At 39.9% G+C, this 19,415-nt stretch overlaps 1 protein-coding gene across 8 annotated transcripts in view; it reads left to right on the top strand.

The window, feature by feature from the left end:
• Nucleotides 1-19,415, top strand: part of ELAVL2 (ELAV like RNA binding protein 2) — an 89,573-nt gene that overhangs the window by 5,144 nt on the left and 65,014 nt on the right. The window contains exon 1 of one of the 8 annotated variants that reach the window (XM_058043153.1): nucleotides 607-4,680. The exons of 6 other annotated variants lie outside the window; for them this stretch is intronic. The gene's annotated coding sequence lies outside the window, so the exon portion shown is untranslated. Of the gene's footprint in view, nucleotides 1-606; nucleotides 4,681-19,415 lie in introns of those variants that run through there. One more of the 8 variants, XM_058043163.1, reaches the window with a different exon arrangement.

Below are 19,415 nucleotides of genomic sequence, written 5' to 3'. Positions count from 1 at the left end.
TAAATAATTTTATTTGCAAATATAAAATTGGCAATTCTATATGCATGGTGTACAATGGAATATTACTTAACTGGAGAGAAATGTAGATATTTGAAGTTTTTACTGTGATATATTATTGAGGATTTGTAACTACAGACACATACTAATGACCTTGAAACTGCTAAGAAATTTTATCAGATGTATTCAATCTGACGAAGCACATCTTTAATCTCCTTTCAAATGTCTTCTGGTTGTCCCCACATTGCTATTTCTGCTTCAGCAATAGGTGTCTTTATTTTATGTGGTTTTATTCTGGTGGAGTGGTTGATCTTGTCCATGTGCAGTAGAGATTTTTAATTTATTTAGTCTTTGCAGTGAGTATGTCTTAAATATGCTTACATTTACATAATATCTTGCTTTTATTAGGTAATCGTGCTAGTGTATTATTCCTGCAAGTAAATGTATTGCAACTTTATCACATTAATGTGACATTGATTTTTATTCTTTTTCCTGCATTCCTTTTAATTGCTCTTTTTTAAATGGGGAGGAAAGATTTACCTACTGCATTTCTAAAAATTGTGAACTAGCATAGTTAAGACTGAGCTAGGTGATCTATGTAAAAAAAAAAAAAATAAAGACAAGACAAAAAACCTTACAGAGTATGTTCCAGGTTTGTAGATGACAATATTCAACCTACAGCAAAGGCTCAAGCTGAATTCTATGAAAGTCCTTATAATTCCAAGATAGATAGAATTTTTGAGAGACAGAGCTAAGCATGTTTTAGTTGGGGACTAGGTAGGAAATAGATGTCCTGTTCTAAAAGCCCAAGGTATAGTTCAGCTTTCTTGTGCTTTGTAAAATAAGTCAATGCTCCTACAGATATAGAGTTAGCAGTTAAAAATAGTACAAGGATGCAAGCACAAGCCCCTGTCCTTGTAACAGCAATGCAGAAATGCTGCTTTTATAGGTAAAACTCTTTGTCTTACAACATAATGGCCTTTGATTATATTTGTGGCCAGTGATGTTCTTCATAGCAATAGATTGTGAGCTAATGGATAGACTCAATTTGTGATGAATGTACATTTCAATATTGCTTTAATGCCATCTTCACTTTTGCTGAAATGCTTCTCTAATAGATGTTGGTGTCTTCAGAGGACAGTCAGTGTTACCAGCTGTTGCTAACATTTGAAAAGTGTGAGAATGTCGCTTTAGCGCACAGATTTCTTTTTCTGACAGCCCCCAAATCAATTGAGAAATCATGACACTGTCGAGCAGGATTAGCTGATGGTGTTTTGTGTTTTGACATCTGTAGTTCCATTTTAGAAGGAAGCTGCTACATGTTTTTTTGATCTTGGCTGTGTAAAATCTACCTAATTTGACGCACTCAGAAGGATTAGAAGCTGGCATAAGACAATTTGTAAGTTTTAGCTACTACAGCTGGTGGGCCAGAGCAAGATGTTTTGTTGCGTAATCCATATTGAAATTCTGAGAGTCATACTGCGAGTCTCTGGTGGCTGAAAAACACAAGTAGGCTTCTTGAATGATTCCCACTGAAGCTCAGACAATTCTGAGCAAGCTGCTTTTGCTCAGTAAGAATTGTTTTTGGATTGTAGGGTCTCCTTGCATCTAATGCTTATAGAAGAGCTAAATGCAGTGCTAAATCTAACAAAGTCTGTGATGAGAGACGTAATTGCTAGTTGGTCTTGAGTGTATTTGGAAGAAGAGCATGTGTTTCACACAGACTTTCTGACCTACAGCTCTGCAATAAGTACATCTTGGAAAGATGACCTCAGTGAAACACTTGGCTTTAGTAGTCAGTGTTTTAAATGGACTGCAGGTTTTCAGCTTTAAAATTAGGCAAAAGAGAAAACAGTTCATGGCAGAAATCTGAAGTATCCTTTCTCAGAAATTGCCTTAAAAATTCTAATGCCATGTTAAATTTTTGAAGTAGCTCACAGTCTAAATTTGACTTGGCTGGCAAAATATGTGGAGTTTTAAGAGCAGTAATTACATAATGTGGAAAATTGTAATGGGAAGATCTTACGTACATATGTTTGAAAATTGTGAATTTCAGGAACAAATTTTGAAGTTTTCCAGATGGAGATTAAACTAGTGTCGCACTGATTTCTGTTCTGTCTGAGCCTTGTGGTACTCCTGTACTTAAGCAACAGGGGTTTTAATTTATTTTGGTAGTCATAGTAAGTCCCAATGTGATGAAGGTTTGAAAAAAGCTGTGGTTTCTTGATGAAAGTGGGGATGAGAGTTAGGTGTTTAAATGTGTGAGCGTGCCAGCCAAGGATCAAAATAAGAATAATTTTAGGCAATCTTGAATTTCACATAAAACATTGGTGATACCAATTGTTCATTCCCTCACACAGTTGTGATACTGCTGATGACTCAAATAGTCCAGCTGCTGATCAGAAACTGCAGAGATTCTTAGTGTAGAGGAAGCTGTAAGATATTGCAAGAATGAGTGTCTTGATTTGCTGCAGTTAGCAAAGGAACAGGTATATCCACGTAAAGCCACTGTGGCTGTCCAAATGATGCAGAAGCTAGAAAATACTGAGGTAATAAAACAAGGATTGTGTTAAGGATGTAAGACTCTACTTCTTCAGGTGAGTGTGGAATAGAGATAGAAGTAAAGCATTATACAATGGAAGGTAACTGAATTGCCATAACATACTGTAAATTGTGCATATGCAGTCCTATGAGTACTTATTACCTAAGTACTGGCAAAAGAGGGAACACTTCAGCATTCAAATACATTGTGAGACAGTCTACACAGAGGTAGGAAGGAGTGCTCAGGGTATCCTGTTATATTCTTTGTGATGTGTTGAGCAGCCTTTCTGTAGGTCTGCTGGCTGCATTTGCTTTCATGCTTTAGATGAGTTTATTTAGCTAAGTCCTTACTCTGATTTAGCTGAATAAGCTTTATATGTTTTTATGGAATGAAACTGCCATTGAGTGATTGCTGGAGTACTGATGTTCTTCTGTGCCTTAAATCTTGATGTCAGAAAAGAAGTTAGTAGGATTTGTTTTACAGAATGGATGAACAGAGTTTCTCTTGAAAATTCAAGTAAGTATTTAGAGGCAAATGCCTTAGTCACTTTTTCTTATAAGGGTTGAGAGAAGGACATTCAGACATGGAATGGGAAAGGTAATGTAAGTAGAACTTCTCTACCAGAAGTGTCCCTGCTGATTGTGTTTTGCAATACTGTTATTGCGTATTTTTTCAGAAGTAGAATTGCATACCCGAAGGGGTGGTTTAAGCCATCTTTTCTGTGTTGCTTTTTTTAGTTGCCTGTTGCTTATTATTTAAATTGATGAAAATTTATGCAATATTACTTGGAAGGAGGTAGAGGAGTCGGGTCAGAAGATCATTTACTCTCTCATTTCCATCTAGCTGCATTGGCATGATGAGGTAGAGATTTGAGTGGGTTTTGCAGTTATTCAGGCTGTACCTGGCTGTCATGGGGAATAAACATTTGAAATGGACTTATTGAGCTGGCTTTGTCTCTAATTCTGAAATGAGTAGTAGATACAGTCCAAATATTCACATTCATGGTACCTGAATTTCTTTAGGGATAAATCTGCTTCTGAGAGTCTTGTGCTTAGACTTGTCTCTCAATATATTGGGATTTGGACAGTCTGCCATGATATCCAAGAGGCTGTTTCTGTGTAATGTTACGGAAAGCTTGCTGTTAAAATACCTTAATGTAAATAAAATTGTCTAACGATATATGTTATGGTAGTACCTGATGTTAATAATATAACTCTAATAAAACACCCTAAAGAAATGGTTCCCTGAGTTAGACTTGGTGTGGTGGATATCAAAATTTATTAATTAAATATATAGACAGCAGAAAAAGGGCTAGGGTTTGTCTACCCACTCTTCAAACTTGGCCTTATAAGTTTGCTGCTTCTAGTATTGTGTTTGTGGAATGTGATTTTTAGTTTCAGTACAGAAGCGGAGAACTTCTCCAAATCTTACTTGAGATTAACTTATTTTCTGAATGGATTGTGGAAGTTATGGTCTTATCACTTATATCCTGCAGGAACAGCTGTGCCTAGACTTGAGCCACATCTTTGGAGAAAGATGTGCTAAATGGTGAGATAGTTTTTGATAGCTCGTGGAACAAGTGGGGTGAAAATGTACTTGTTTACCTACAGAAGTAGTTAAGGTTCCTTGTACCACTGTTCCGGGTGATCTTGTGGGAAGTATGTGCAAAGTGGTGAGGAATAGGAGGAGAAGATGGTCCCTTACATCTCTGGTCTAGTAAAGAGTGTTTCTCTTTAATAGAGAAAGGAAGATGGATGCAGAAGAATCCGTATTGCGGCCATCTGTCTTGGCAGAGGAGAAGATTGTTAATGGGGTATTTCGATTTCTGAAGTTCCTTTGAGCATATGCGTATGTAGCCATTGCACTGAAATGGGCAATATATTGCAGCAATGGTAGCATATGAACTTTGTTTCCATTTTATTTTTGTAATGAAGTTTTTGTTTCAGTGCCGTCCATTTTGATTGTCCTCTTGAAATGCTGGAACATTAATGCTGTGGCCTCTGTTTTTATTATCCATTAGCATTAAGTTTCATATGCATCAACCCAACCCAGTTTGAAGGTGGAGCAAGATCTTGGGATTTATTTAAATTTTCTGTATCTGCTGTTCATCTCCAGTCTTGATCCCTCAAGCATAACTAGAGGTGAGCACTTACTGGTTGCATATCACAGTTGATTTAAAAAAGGCTTTTAAATATTTTAAATTTAAATCCTAAGATCCTAGTACCTGCTATAATTGTAATTAAGGATATTATTTTTGCCTCTGGTAACACATGTAGAAATTTCATCCAGACATCCTGGTGTGGTCCATTTCCACCCAAATAAGCATTAGAAGCTGCTTTCTGTTTCCAAAAGAGGGAAAACTAAAGTCATAACTCTAAAACACCATATGCTGCTTGTAGCAGGCTGTGCGTGTACAGCATGCATGAAGTAGAGAAGAAATTAGTGTATTAATGAGTTTGACTTTTTAATTTTTATGTGCTTGTACCTTGAGCTACAAGCCCAAATTGAGGTCCTGACCTAAAACTGCTATTGCTGATCTGGCCAGAGCACCCATTCTGAAGGGAACTGGAAAACTGCTGACAAAGTGAACTGCATAAAGTGAAGAAGACTGTAGAAGCTGCTTTTGCATTCAGATAGCTAAACTGTGAAACTTGGCATAGCAATAGCACTTGCCTTGGACTGTATCCATGGTTGAGCTGTTGGTAGGCAAGATGAGAATTACAGCCTCATTAACCAACTGAGTAGCTGAATTTTTTCTGTAACAGTTGAGCAAACTGAAAGAAAATTAAATGGAGTCATGCTTGTCTTTTGCTAAAGGCTATTTTTATAAGAAAAGTGGTTCTTGTAGTGAAATTCCTCTGAACCAGTGCAGCTGAGCGATATAAAACTAGCCATCATGCTGAAATTATAACAGGGCTGTAGGTTTTCTTTTTCTGTGTTGAAAGTTCCATGTGTTTGAGATGGTGACTGTTTCTGTGTTGAATGGTATAACAGAGATGACACATTCAAAGCTTTGAGCAACCTAATCTAGTGGAAGATACCGCTGCTGATGGCACAGGTGTTGGAACTAGATGATTTGAAGATTGCTTCCAACCTAGACCATTCTGTGCAAGTTTGGTAATGTTAGAGGTGTAGAACTAGCTGTTACAAAAGGAGTAGATACTGCAGACTTTTGCTGTGGCAAAAATAAACCTGTTTTTCTTTTGTGGTTACAGTTTTTCTTGATCTTTATAAATGCTGTATGTTGTGAAAACAGGTGGAGTAAGGATTACTTGTTTTGAGCATTTTTAGGTATTCTGAAATGAGGAATGTCAATGTTCCTTAAGAAGTGCTAAGTTAAATTGCTTGTCTTTGGAGTTGATTTCATAGAATGATTGCATGCATCAGGTTTCCTGCTTGAAGGAATGGTCGAGAACAGAAAATGAGTTGATAGTTTTTACAGAAGTTTTTTGGTTTGGGTTTTTTTTTTTTTTTAACTATAGTGTGCAATACCAGATTTAGCTTAGGTTTCTGCATATCAATCTTGAGTAATCTTTATGTGTTCTGAAAGAATGTCCAAGATCAGAGACCTAATTTTTGTGGCTGCTGGTACTACTTGCTCAATTATTAAAATACTGAAAATTAATGACCATCTAATTGTAGCTATCATCCTGTTTTATAAATGGTGTTGACTTGCCCTTTTAAAATTTATGTATATTTTTGTAACTTGCTTGACCTAAGATGGCTGTGTTGTTTTTGTCTGCATACATCTCAAAAACTCTGCTTGTCAGGGTATAAGGAAGAGCTGTAGACCTGTGGTATTCATTCAGTCCAAATTAGAATAACTGTGAGTAAACTGCTGTCAAACGCAGTACATGCAAGCAGGATTTCACATTGACCTACACAAAAGGATGTGAAATGGTACACTCAGGAACGGCATGATACTGAGTGGGCAGCTTCATGTGTATGGACTGAAGAGTTAGTTAATTCTTCTTAAGGAAATATGGAAATTGTACAGCACAATTAATAAATGGTAATAAGAGCCTCAGTTTCAAGAAACATGAAAAATGTTGTGGATGTAGCAAAGAGATGAAAGTACCTTTTGTATCTGAATGCAATATGAATAGTTTGAGTGGTGCTGAAATTTTGCTTTTACCCAGATTTATGAATTTCTAAAGCTAATCAGCCTTCTGATCTGTCTAAGGTATGCTTGACTCCATGTAACTTTAAATGTTGTTTGAAAACTCGGCAGACCTGGCAGCGATGCCAGCAAGGCTAGGGGCAGAAAGCCCTGAGCCCTGGTGGGCAGTGGGCTGAGTCGGGCCATAGAGACAGGGTGTGAGGGAGAACTTTTCTTCCCACAAGACCTGCTGGGCAGTGTGTGTGGTGTTGTTTGCCTTCTTGGAAAGTTTTCAGCCCATACATATGAAGGCCTGAGCAATCTCACCACATGGCTGATCTTGCTGTGGGTGGGGGTTGAAACTGGAGATGATCTGAAGTTCCTACTGACTCAGATGACTCATCTGTCTACCACTTTTGCCAATAAAACAAAATGTATTTACTGGAAAGAGAACGGAGGTATGGCAGAGTTTGGGTCTTACAAAAAAAAAAAAAGAGCAATAAGCTCAGCTGTGGTTGAGCCAGAAACATCAGCAGAGTGAGAAACTACTGGCTGTTCTTATGAGTGCATTTCTAGGTGAAATCCAGTCGTTTGCAGTTTTAACAGTTGTAACACAGCTTTGACACTCTTCCAGTTCTTCAGTCTTTAGGTATTTGGGATAGTAATTGGACAAATAATATTACTAGCTACTATATATTGCCCTTATGAGTCTACTTTACACTTAGAGCATATCATCAGTCAGCACTTTTTCAACAAACTTTCTCATCAATGGTTGTAGACCTAAATGTTTACTAATTCTTAGGAGTTGTATGATGCTGTTCTTTGAGAGAAAATAATTTTGTTTTCTTTTCCTCTATGCAAGTTGGCTTATCAAAAGAATAAACAGTGATCTGTCCAAACTTGTTTTCCTAATGGGGATCAGCCTAGAGGCACACACATTTAGATTTTAAAGGAGTCTCAAGAGTTCTCTGGGAGCTAAAAGTATGTACCTTTGCATGAACCACTTGAGAGCAGCAGGTGTCAGAAGGCTTTTCTGAAAATCCTTAAGGGCAGTTCTGGGCCAAATGACAATCCTTTGACAAGTGGAATGTTTAGTATGATGATGTAAGTGATGGCCTCTCTGTATAAGAGGTGAGATATAATAAGCAAGCTACTGGCCAGCAGTGGCCCAATCTGTGTCAATAGAAGATACTCAAAGTTGTTGCTTATATAACAGTTTAGATGTGAGGTTTTCTGGCTTTTGTTTGGTTTGAGGTTTTTTTGTGGGTTTTTTTTTTTTTTTTTGGTTTTGTTCAGGAAGTTTTGTTGTTGGGGGTGTTTTGTTTTTGTTTGGGATTTTTTTAATGTGAATATTGGTTCCAATGACAAAGGGTGTTTTGGGCACACCTCTAGGAGAGCATGTCTGAGTTTCGGCCTTATTTAGACTTTTCAGAGACAGGCTGTATGATATCCTGTGGATCAGGATGCCTTGGTGCCAGTAATATCTTTGTTCGCCTGTTAGGACACCTTTTGGTAGAGTAGGAGAAAAAAATGTGGCTTGAAAGGAGATGAAAAATGGGAAGATGTGGCTTGTGAGTCAGGAGATAGAAAATGGCTGTAAAGATTGAAGTAAGCCTGTTCATGGAGCAGTATCAGTCTGATACATTTTATGTTGTGTTAGACTTTAATATCCCTGTTTACCCACATAGCTTCTGCATTTCTAGCTTCCTGATTTCTGGAAGTGACTGTGGCATTATATAGTTGAAATGTAACTTAAAGAGAGAAGGCAAAGGACTAGGTACATACATGTGCTTTTGTGCAAGAGGTACTTCTGTATGGCAACAAAATAATGTAATATCTTTGTCTAAAACTACTTTTAGCAATAATTCTTCTGTCACATACTTCTGCACACAGTAATTTGTGAAAGGCATGCATTTTTCCCAATTAGCAATATGTGACAATTGATCACAACTTGTTTTTACTGGGTGATCTCAGGAGGATTAGGAAGGAACTCCTGGCCATGAAAGGAAGTGATAGCAGAGAGGGCGAGGATAGTAAATGGCTAAGGTATTGCTTCTGGCTCATGTATTTTAATAATAGTTAACTGCCCTTTTTCTGTGTGTACTCCACTTTGCTTCAAAATTGTTTTACCTCAGATAGGATACGGACAATTCTCTTGGACCTTGGAGGTAGGAAGGAATGCAGTGTGTGTTTCAGCAGCTTATGCCTTCTGTGGGGTAAATGGTAGTGGTCATGAAAACCAGCTAACTACCTGAAGGGGTGTGGAGGATTGGAAAACATGACTGAACATGAGGCTGTTTTTCATGTTCTTCACCTTCATACTTACGTGTTCTTCTCTGCTTGCTGTCCTTTGAATGAAGTAATGTGAGTGACCTCTAAAGGCATTGAAAAATAAGGATCACAGGACCATTTGGGCTTGAAGGGACCTTTATTGGTCATGTAGTCCAACTCTCCTGAAAAGAGGAGGGGCATCTTCAGTTTGCTCTGAGTTCCACCTAATCTGAGCTTGAGTATTTTCACAATGGGACATCTCTCACCTCTGCAGGCAGTCTGTTACAGTGTTCTGTCCATCCCTATGTGTCAGCCACTCCATACAGCTTGGTGTTGACAGTCTTGACTTGCACTTCTAGGGCATTCTGCCTCATGACCATTTTTGCCATGTAGCAGTTTGGACTGTCCATGAATCAAACCCATAATGGTTGCTGTCTTATGTAGTCATGGTAGATTCTTGAAATGCATGTTAAGATGAACAAGAAATTTTTCTCCTTAAATTGGAGGAGTTAAGTTGATCTAAAACTGCTTATGTGGGACTGCTAGTAACTAGCCATTGTAGTGCTATCCCAGAGGACTGTAACCAGTGGCACAGGCTCTGTTTGGGGGCCTGTCCCTAGTGGTGCCTCCCACCAATAGCGGGCCCAGTCTTGTTTAATTTACCCATCAATGACTTGGATGAAGGGCAGAGGCCTCCTCAGCAATTTCACTGACAACACAGAGCTGGGAGCAGTGGCCGATAGCCCAGAGGGCTGTGCAGCCCTTCAGAGGGACCTCAGCAGCCTGGAGAGATGGGCACAGAGGAACCGTCTGAAATTCAGCCAAGGCAAGTGCAGGGTCCTGCAGCTGGGGAGGAACAACCCCAGGCACCAGCACAGCCTGGGGGTGACCTGCTGGGAAGCAGCTCTGTGGAGAAGGAGCTGGGGGTCCCGGTGGACAACAAGCGCTCCATGAGGCAGCAGTGCCCTGGTGGCCAGGAAGGCCGGTGACATCCTGGGCTGCATCATGAAGAGCAGTGCCAGCAGGCTGAGGCAGGTGACCCTGCCCCTCTACTCAGCCCTGGAGAGGCCTCACCTGGAATGCTGTGTCCAGCTCTGGGCTCTTCAGTACAAGAGACACATGGAGATCCTGGAGCGGGTCCAGTGGAGGATGACAAAGATGATTTAGGGACTGGAGCATCTCTCTTACAGGGAAAGGCTGAGGGAGCTGGGCCTCTTCAGCCTCAAGAAGAGACATCTGAGGGGGGACTCCATCAGTGTCTATGAGTACCTGAAGGATGGTGTCAAGAGATCAGAGCCAGGTTGTGGTGCAGAGCAGTAGGACAAGAGGCAATGGCCAGAAATCAATGCACAGCAAGTTCCACCTAAGTAAGAACTTCTTTACTGAGTGGATGGCTGTGCTGAACAGGCTGTCCAGAGAAGTTACAGAGTCTCCCTCACAGATATTCTCAAGAACTGTCTGTATGCAGTCTGGTGTAGCAGGGCTCTAGGATGACGCTACCAGAGCAGAGAGGCTGGACGAGGTGACCTACTGTGGTCCAGCCTCACCTCTTTGATGACTAACTTCAATTAATGGTTTGGGCCTAACACAATTAGTTACAAAGTCTTGTTTTCTCTCCCTTTCTGGTTCCCGCTTTTTTCAGGAGAAGCTTATTGCCCAGGATTTAATCCTGTGAGTCATTTTGATGGATTGGAGTGACCAAACAGATAGTGGTGGGGCTAGATATGCAACTATGCAGATAAAATGTGTGAGCGATGCATTGAAGAAGCTTGTTCTGTCTGTGCAAGCTGCTGAATCCAGTCATGGACAAGTACAAAAGAAACTTGAGGAGCTTGGATAGAGACTGATATTGTAGGGAAGGATAAAACCTCCAGCTGTGTGGTAGTCAGATGAAACTCTTGCTTGTCCTTGATAATGCTTCTTCTGTGACCAAATGTTGAGATTGTTCTGCCACAGAGGCTCCTCATTAATATCTAGGAGAGATCTCCAATCTCATCCTTTCCAAGTAATATCAAGAAGGAACTGTATAAAACAAGTACTTGATCACCCTCTTCTAGACAAGCCGGCATGAATTTTTAAGCATCTTTTCAGTCCAGTGAGATGTAATAACTTTACAACTTAATTAAAAATAGCCTCTCCTCAAGGTCCATTTCTGTAGCAAACAAGGATAATAGCATCAATATATTAAGGAGAGAGTGACTTGGCATGCTCTTGATGGCAAGCAGCTGGCAATCTCTGTAGCTCTTTCTCTAAAAGCACACTTCATGACAGTTACTTGCAGTATATTTTCCTGGAACTGCTTTGTTGTTTTATGATTAGTAAGTGCTTATGACTTACTGTACTGTATAGGTATAGCCAGAGCACAGCCTTTTGCTGTCTACTCAGTATTTTCCTGCTTTGAAAAAAAATTTTATTATGAAATTTGCTTAAACAGAGTGTATTTACCCTTGAAACCGGCAGTACTACTGCTGTGTAACAGTAGCATTGTTGGAAATGATGTAAAAACACAAGTCTGTGTTTTCTTAACTTCTTTCTCCATATCACACATACTTGGGCACAAAATGGATTGTGTTAGCATGGGTTGTAGGTTACCCTAGGATTTTGCATGTTTCCCACTCTTTTTTTGTGAGAAGCAGGTAGCAGGTGTTTTTTGAAATTGTCAAGCTTATATGTCACACTGTCCACTTTGGAGATGAAAATGGGACCTGTGAGGACTTCAGGTAGCTGTGTTTGCTGTGGGGCCTTCTACCAATGAGAAAATTATTGATCCTGCATATACTTTTAATAAGCTACTGTTGTTCATGTTAAGCTATCGGTTGTCTTCATTTTTTCGTATATATCTTCTACTGAATTAATGCAAGATGAATGAAAATGAAGAAGTGGAGTATCAGTGGTGATGGTGTTCTCTCATGTGCCTGACCCGCTGTGTGGAGCTCCCAGAAGCAGAGGTGGCCTCTTGTGAATAGTTGTGGCTTGTTCTGGTATGTGTTGTTTCTCCTCCAACATTTACTAAGCCAGCAAGACACTGGTAAGGCTACAAAAGCCAGAGCCACTGGTTATGTTGCATGACCGTTTCTACTTTGTTCTTCATGCCTCCTTGTGACATAGCAAAACCATGTTGTATGCAAAAAATGAGTGCATTGAATTACCAGCAGAATTAAGCACCATGTTTGATTTGTTCAATTTTAATTATTTGCTTCTTGGTATGGGTCTATAAATAGACATATATTTTTTGGTATAGGTATTTGGGGAAGGTCAGGTTGTAGATCTTAAGCTAAAGTAATCAGGAGATGTCTGACTTGGGTGGTATTACTGGGCTGTTTCCAGTCTTTTCCTTCTTTATCATTTTGTAGCAGTGTTTTAAAATTATGGCATCCATCAGGATGGAGGGTGGTGGATTGAAGCAAAACTACAATCAATAGGCAAATAAAGTCAGAAGTGCTTGTAGCTCCAGCACTGAAGAGGTGGCTGTAATGGAAAAAAACAAGTGTACTCAGTCTAACAGGTGCTCTGGACAAGACAGGATTAAGCAGATGGGCACAGTGACCATGGAATTATTCCAGTATAACAGGGCTGTAAAACAGTGCTTTCAGAAGCTGTCTGTGGAGACTGATGAATAATTACATAGGCAAGATGTGATGTGTGCAGGGGAAAAATCCTAGAAAGCCAGAACAGTGATGATGAACCTGCACAATGGATCATGCAACAGTTGCTGTTGGAGGCAGTTTGCTTCTGCTTCAGTTCATTCCCGTGTGTGTTTGCACTTCTTTTTATAGCTTGCATACAGCTGTTCCTGAGCCTTGAAGAATTCAGTTCTGAAGCCCTGTAAAGGCATGTCACATCTTGTCTGTCTGTGGTTGATAAAGAAGCTGTCACAAACAGCCTTGAGGAGGTGGACTGTGGTAGAAATGTCAGAAAAGAATTGGGGAGGTATACCTACTTGATATTCAAGGAGTTGAATCTTTATCAAAAGTTTGGAAGCATAAAGCTTTTTTTTCCAAACTTTGTTGCTAAGTCTGGTAATCTGTTATATTTGCATTGATTTCCTTAGAAAATGAAGGTGGTGTTGGTAGCACTCCTTTGAAAGAAGTATTGTCTTGACACAGTTTTTGCGTTTGCTTTCCTATTTATGCTGGTAACAGTGGCAGATCTATAAGCTTGAGGGGAAAGTGGGACTTTTTAGGAAAAAACAGGGCATTCTCCTGAGCATAAGTGGAATGCTTTATGTACTCTTGAGCACGCTGTTCTGATCCATGTTCTAAAATGTATTTCATCAGATAAACTGAAGGATGGAATTGCATGTTAAGTGGAAAACTGCAAATAGTTGTAATATAATGAGCTCATAAGCAGCAGTATTGAGCTGATTTTAGAAGTAGAATGCTGGTTTGCCAGGTAGCTTTTCTGGAGCATTTTGTTTAATTTTTTCTTTGTTAATGTTGGTTAATGGTTTAACACAAGTATATCCTTTGTTTTACTGTTGGTGCTTTCTCTAAAGGTCATTTTAAAGGTATTAGTCCATCCACAGGATGCACGGAAGATACATTATCTTTTTATCCCAACATTCATATGCATTATATCACAATGCTAGTTAGAAAATTGGCTAAAAATAAAAAAACGCTAAACCAAAAAATTACTACAAGTACTTTGGTCTGAGAAATAAGGTCCTGGGTATTCCTTAAGACTCTGTTCTGCTTTTTCTCATTGCCTTATCTTGCCTGTTAAGCGGTATTGCTGTTGACAGAATTGTGGAAGGTAAAAGTTGATGTGTAGGTGTATCCTAATGTATTCCAGTACCTGCAAATGCTTTTGAATATTTATAAAATATGATATAAGTGAACACTGTTTGTCATTACAGGTGAAATAATAGGACCACATGGAAACCTCTGAAAAGATCTTTCTCTAGTTGCAGGAAAACAGGACACAGATGTGATGTACTGTTTTTGTGTTCAGTGCTGTTCTCATTGACTGGAGCTGATGCTAGTGGTTAACAGCCCTCTACTGCATACATTAGCTTTTTTAATATATTAAAAGCTATCAAAGGTACTTAATTTATATTAAAGACAAATGATTTAGATTGGTGGGCACTTCAGGAGATACTCTAGTTCAATCCTTAGTTTGTGGCAGGGTCAGCCTAGAGCAGGCTGCCCCAAACAGTTCCAGTGGGGTTTTGGGTGTCTCCTGCTCTGCCCAGAGGGTCTGTGTTCTCTGTGGATGTTGTTCTGCGCTTGTCAGTGTTCGCAGCTATGGGAATAAGTTCTCATATGTTTAAACATATGTTGTTCTGATACTGGATACCTCTAAAAAAAGTGTCTTAACCTTCTTTACTCCCTCCATCTGGTATTTATATTGGTCTTACCAGTAAAGATCAAGGCTAAAGGTAGGCAAACTCAGCTTCTTCCATGTCTTTTGTCACCAGATTCTCTGCCCCATTCAGCAGAAGGCCCACATTTTGTGTATCCTTTCTTCTGCCTTGCTTTTTCCAGACAGCTTTCTGAAGCTGACATGTCTCTAGCAATGCTGGTAAGTTGTATTAACTTCAGCAGTTTTAAAGTACATGTTGTGTATTCAATCAGCTTGCTAGCAGTTTAGAAAAATGCACAGAATTATTTTTCATCCCTCTGTATTAAGGTATAGGTGCTTGATTTTTAAGAGTTTTTGTAACTGGCTGGTTTTAGTTCTGCTTTTCACACTCTTAACAAAAAGATTGCAAATAAATTTCTGTGATATACTGAAAAATTAACATGCTTTTCATCTTATCTAAGAGTAGTTAATATCCTTGTGTTTAAAGATGCAACTTGGATATGCAAATAGTGTTGCACCATAAGTATTTACTCCTTTTTGTTTCTTCTGTAGGATGTTAGCCTATAGTTGGAGACTTAGGTGGTACACGTGCATGGTTGTGTACTCTTTTAAATTAGTGTTTTATTTGTAATCGACTTTCCGTATTGTGAGTTGTGTGACAGGCATGCAATACTTACTAGTGATCTGGTTTTGAAAAAGCTTTGGATGTGCAGTGCCAGCTAAGTTCTTGTTTTGAGAACTTACCTAAAAAATGTGTTTGGTTGGTCTACATGAAGTTATTTTTCACCTTGTCAGAAAGCAAATAACCATCAAATATGTCTAGAGTTTGATTTTGATCTCAGATCTTTAGTGGAAAGACTTTGCACTATCTAAACAGTTGTTTAGATAGAGGGAAAAAACCCCAACAACTGTGGTTCAGAGGAGGAGTAAAATGTGTTGTCATCAGCAGCGTCCTCTACCGCAGTGGTGAAGGCTGGAGACAATTGATAGCTGAGTGAATTTGTACTAGCCTTGTTGTCTGATACAATAGAAGGCTGTCTTAGTTTGGAAAGATAGGTGTCTGCTAAGGAAGGCAGGAGCCTCCCCTGAAATGGAAAAATGTAAATCCCTTCTCTCCCCCTTCAAATTGTTATAAATTTGAAATTAAGGGTGGTTCTCAGGCAGAAATATGGGACCAGGAATAGCAGTTCTTTATTAGGGAAGAACATAAAAATATAAGCAATGCAGTAGACCAGTAATAAACACAACCTGACACCCTGTTGGTCAGGGTGTTGGTGGCAGTCCAGTTGGAATTGTGGCTGCAGTCCTCCTGGAGTGTCAGGTGTGGTTCTGTTGTAGCAATTTTCCTGTGGAAAGGGTGTAGTTTTCCTCTGAAGGTCCAGTGGAAGAAGAGGCAGCTGTTCCTCTGGGAAATCCAGTGGAGAAGCTGTGCCGGTGTTCCAGAATCTCAAGACTATATCTGGGTGCGAATGCTTGGCTCCTCCCTCCGGGCAGAGCGTTTTAAAATGGGATGCTGTAGTTCTTATCAGTCATGCAGTGGCATTCAGTAGCCTTTGATCAGCAGATGCCCCTCTAGAGGACGGATTGGGTGTGGAAGAGATAAGGAAAACTGCCCACTTCACAGAAGACAACTGCCATACAGATGGCAAATGGCATACAATTTGCTTGGCAGTCCAGGGCAAAGTTATTGTTGAATCTCAGGGAATATTTTTGCCAAGCTGTCTCCTCATCATTTTTGCAGCCTTTAACTGAGAATCTTTTGAGGGTCAGAGATCTTCTATCTGCATAAGCTTGTTAGAGAAGCTCATTTCTGTTGTGTTCAGGCTTTACTGCTAACATAATCCTTGGAGTTTCAATCTGCTTGCAACACTGCTTGAATTACAGTGGAGCCTGAAATTATACTAGGTGGCTCTTTTATAGAGAGATGGCTGTTTCTTTTCATAAGTTTGTATTTTAGTTAAGAGCTTGATGAAAGAAATCCTGATTTTTAATATGGCTTGAAAATTTTGTCTGCATGCTGGCATTTACCTTTCCTAGTTGTGTTTGACATCGAGGATGTTACATTATGGTTTTCTGTCAGTGAACGGATGTACCGGTAAAAATTACAGATAATACTAAAGGCACAAGTAATTTTCTTGTTACAGAAATAGCTAGATATCTTTTTTGAGCCAGTACTCTAGTATCACTCCTCTATTTTTGACAAACTCAAGCATTTTATCATCCTACATTAAATTAATTCTATATATCTGTATATATATAGATATATCTATATCTACCGATGTGGAAGTTTATTTCTAGTCTCAAGTCGCTGAGCTCAGCAAGAAGGTTTTGTAGTACTTGTCAAAGTCACCCCTGTAAAAACCATAAAATGGTTTGAGTTGGAATGTACTTAGAGATCATGTTGATGTAACCCCCCTTCCACGTGCAGGGACACTTACCACTATACCAAGTTGCTCAGGGCTTTGCGTAGCCTGGCCTTGAGCACTGCAGGGATGAGGCATTCACAACTCTGGGCAACTTGTTCCAGTGCTTCACCACCCTCACTGTAATGTTTTCTTCCTAATATCTAATCTGAACCTACTCTTTCAGTTTGAAGCCATTTACCCTTGTCTTGTCACTACTTGCCCTGCAAAAAGTCCCTCGCCATCTTTCTTTTGTTTCTTCTGTAGGATGTTAGTCTATAGCTGGAGACTTAATGTGGTATAGAGTGCATCTTTGTGTACTCTTTTACAGTAGTAGGCTTCTTCTAAGTATTGGAAAGCTGCAGTTAGATCACTCCAAAGCCCCCTTTTTTCCAGGCTGAGCAGTCCCAGTTCTCCTAGTCTTTGTAGGAGAGGTCCTCCCTCCATTCCTCTGACAGACTGTGTGGCCCTTGTCTGAAGTTATTCTGACAGGTCTGTGTTGTTCCTGTGCTGTGACCCCAGAGCTGGATGCAGGTTCCAGGTGGGCTTTCCCCAGAGCAGAGCAGAGGGGCAGAATCCCCTCCCTGCCCTGCTGCCCACGCTGCTCTGGATGCGGCCCAGGACACGTTTGGCTCTCTGGGCTGGGAGTGCCCATGGCTGGGTCATGCCCAGCCTCTCACCCACCAGCACCCCCAAATTCTTCTCACAGGGCTGCTCCTGGTTTGTTTATTTGTGCTGATACATGGACTTGCTGTGATCCAGATGTCTCACCTTGTGCTTGTTCTTATACCTTGGTATTGTTAAATCTCATGCTATTCCCACTTTATGACCTTGCCCGGGTCCCGCTGGACGGCATCCCACTCTATTTTGACAAGTTTAGCCATTGGGAGGTGAGTGGAAGAAAATGGTACAGTACACCAGAGGCATGATGATTAGAAGTATCTTTATATCTCTGTGTAGGCTTTGTAGAAAACACCATAGTTTCTGGGCTAGTACTGTGTGAGAGTGTGCTGGTTTTGGTTGGGATAGAGTTAGTTCTCTTTGCAGTGGTGAGTATGGAGCAGTACTTTTGTACTTGTGCTGAACACAAGTACTGCCACGCTGGGGGGGAGGCTGCGGGGGAAGATACCCCCAGGACAGTTGACCCAAACTGACCAAAGGGATATTCCAGACCATATGATATCCTGCTTGGTATATAAAGCTGTGTGAAGGGCAGGATGTTTGCAGTTACAGCATTTATCTTCCCAAGTAACCTTTACACGTGATGGTGCTTTGCTCTCCTGGTGATGCAGACAGGAACTCCTGTGCTTTAACAGATTTTGATTGAAATAGGGGTTTTTTTGAATACAAGAAACAGCAAATGTCTGGTATCTATTTCCATAGTGATGAAAAGTAGAAGATGGGTTGAACCTGTGTTAGGGTAGTCTTTCAGAGTAAAGTCTACTAGACTTAGAGCTTCAGGAAAACAGGTCCAGTAACCACATCCAAGCTTTTGTGACTCTTAAGTGTTAAGCTCAGAGAACTGGCTGTCTGTTTTAGGTTGTCAGTGTTTAAATAACTTTATTGTGTTCCAAAATTTTGAGTCCTGTGTACCAGTTGAGCTGAGCAGATGCAAAAAATAGAAAACAGAATGAAGAGCACTTTGGCAATCTGTACAGAAATGAAGTGTTATGAGCTAAAGAAAAGTTACTATTTTGTGCGTTATGCCCATTAACACTTCCAGTAAGTTTGAATCATTCATTATGTGAGATTTCCTGGTTGTGAGACAGTGTTACCCCCTGTATGACAGATTGTGCTGAGGGGGAAGGTGAGTGTTTAACTTAATGAGGCAATGGATTGAACAAAATTCAATGTAAACACACTTGAGTGCTACTGGACTATTTGATACATCAAACGGACTCTAAAAACTGACTTAATAAAGAGTGGATAGTGTAGCATGTTTGACATACCCTGGCATGTTTGGGTTTCTTTTCTTTTTTTTTTAAGGTTAAGTTTCTTTTCAGGCATCGGGTAATAGGTTGCGCAGCAGGCTGGCTGTCTGGTAGATCTGGACTTGGTGTTGGTGTTATTTTTTTGAACTCCAGTTGTTTCTGTATGAAAACAACTGCTCTTAAAGTGAGATTTTTTTTTTTTCCACAGAGAGTAAAGAGGAGCTTTTAGAAGTCTCTTATGTGACAGTTTATCTGCTTAGAATTGGAGGAGATTGTTGGTACTTGTGTATGAAAGATTAAAGGAAACCTACTTGAAGAAATAGCTTGTCTGTTGAAGAATATTTTGTGCCAGAGGTTTATTGGAGCAGTGTCAGGAAGCAAATGGTTTGCCATAGATTTGAGACATAAAACTGATGATGCTGGTAATTATGAGTAACTTTTGATGCCTGTAGCTAGCTGCTGGTTAACTCTGTCAAATTTGAAGTTTTTCATACTTAAGCAAACACGATACAGAGTTGGACTTGTGAAATCTTAGGTAGAATGAGTTGTCTTTTTGTTTTGCTTACAGTTGCAGGTGAGATGTCAGGGATTATTGGTATGAAAAGGCAAAAGAGAACTGCAACCTGAAGATTTCACCTGAGAGTGCCTCCTAACAACAAGGAGGGGTCATTATCAAGCTGTGATGCTTAGCACAGTGCCCTAGGCACAATGGAGATCTGTGTGACAGCAGTGGAAGAAGGGCTTTTACAGCACTCAGACTGAGGAGAAATGAGATTGTTGGACAAATGTGTTAGTAAAGTCGAACATAACATCTTGGGTGTCTTGGATTTTGCATTGCTGACACCTGAAAGCAGATATGTCTATATTCTGCC

This window comes from Melospiza georgiana, chromosome Z (assembly GCF_028018845.1).
Source record: "Melospiza georgiana isolate bMelGeo1 chromosome Z, bMelGeo1.pri, whole genome shotgun sequence".
NCBI lineage: Eukaryota > Metazoa > Chordata > Aves > Passeriformes > Passerellidae > Melospiza > Melospiza georgiana.
The sequence above is the reverse complement of the archived record's forward strand: the minus strand, read 5'-3'. Positions and strand labels throughout refer to the sequence as shown.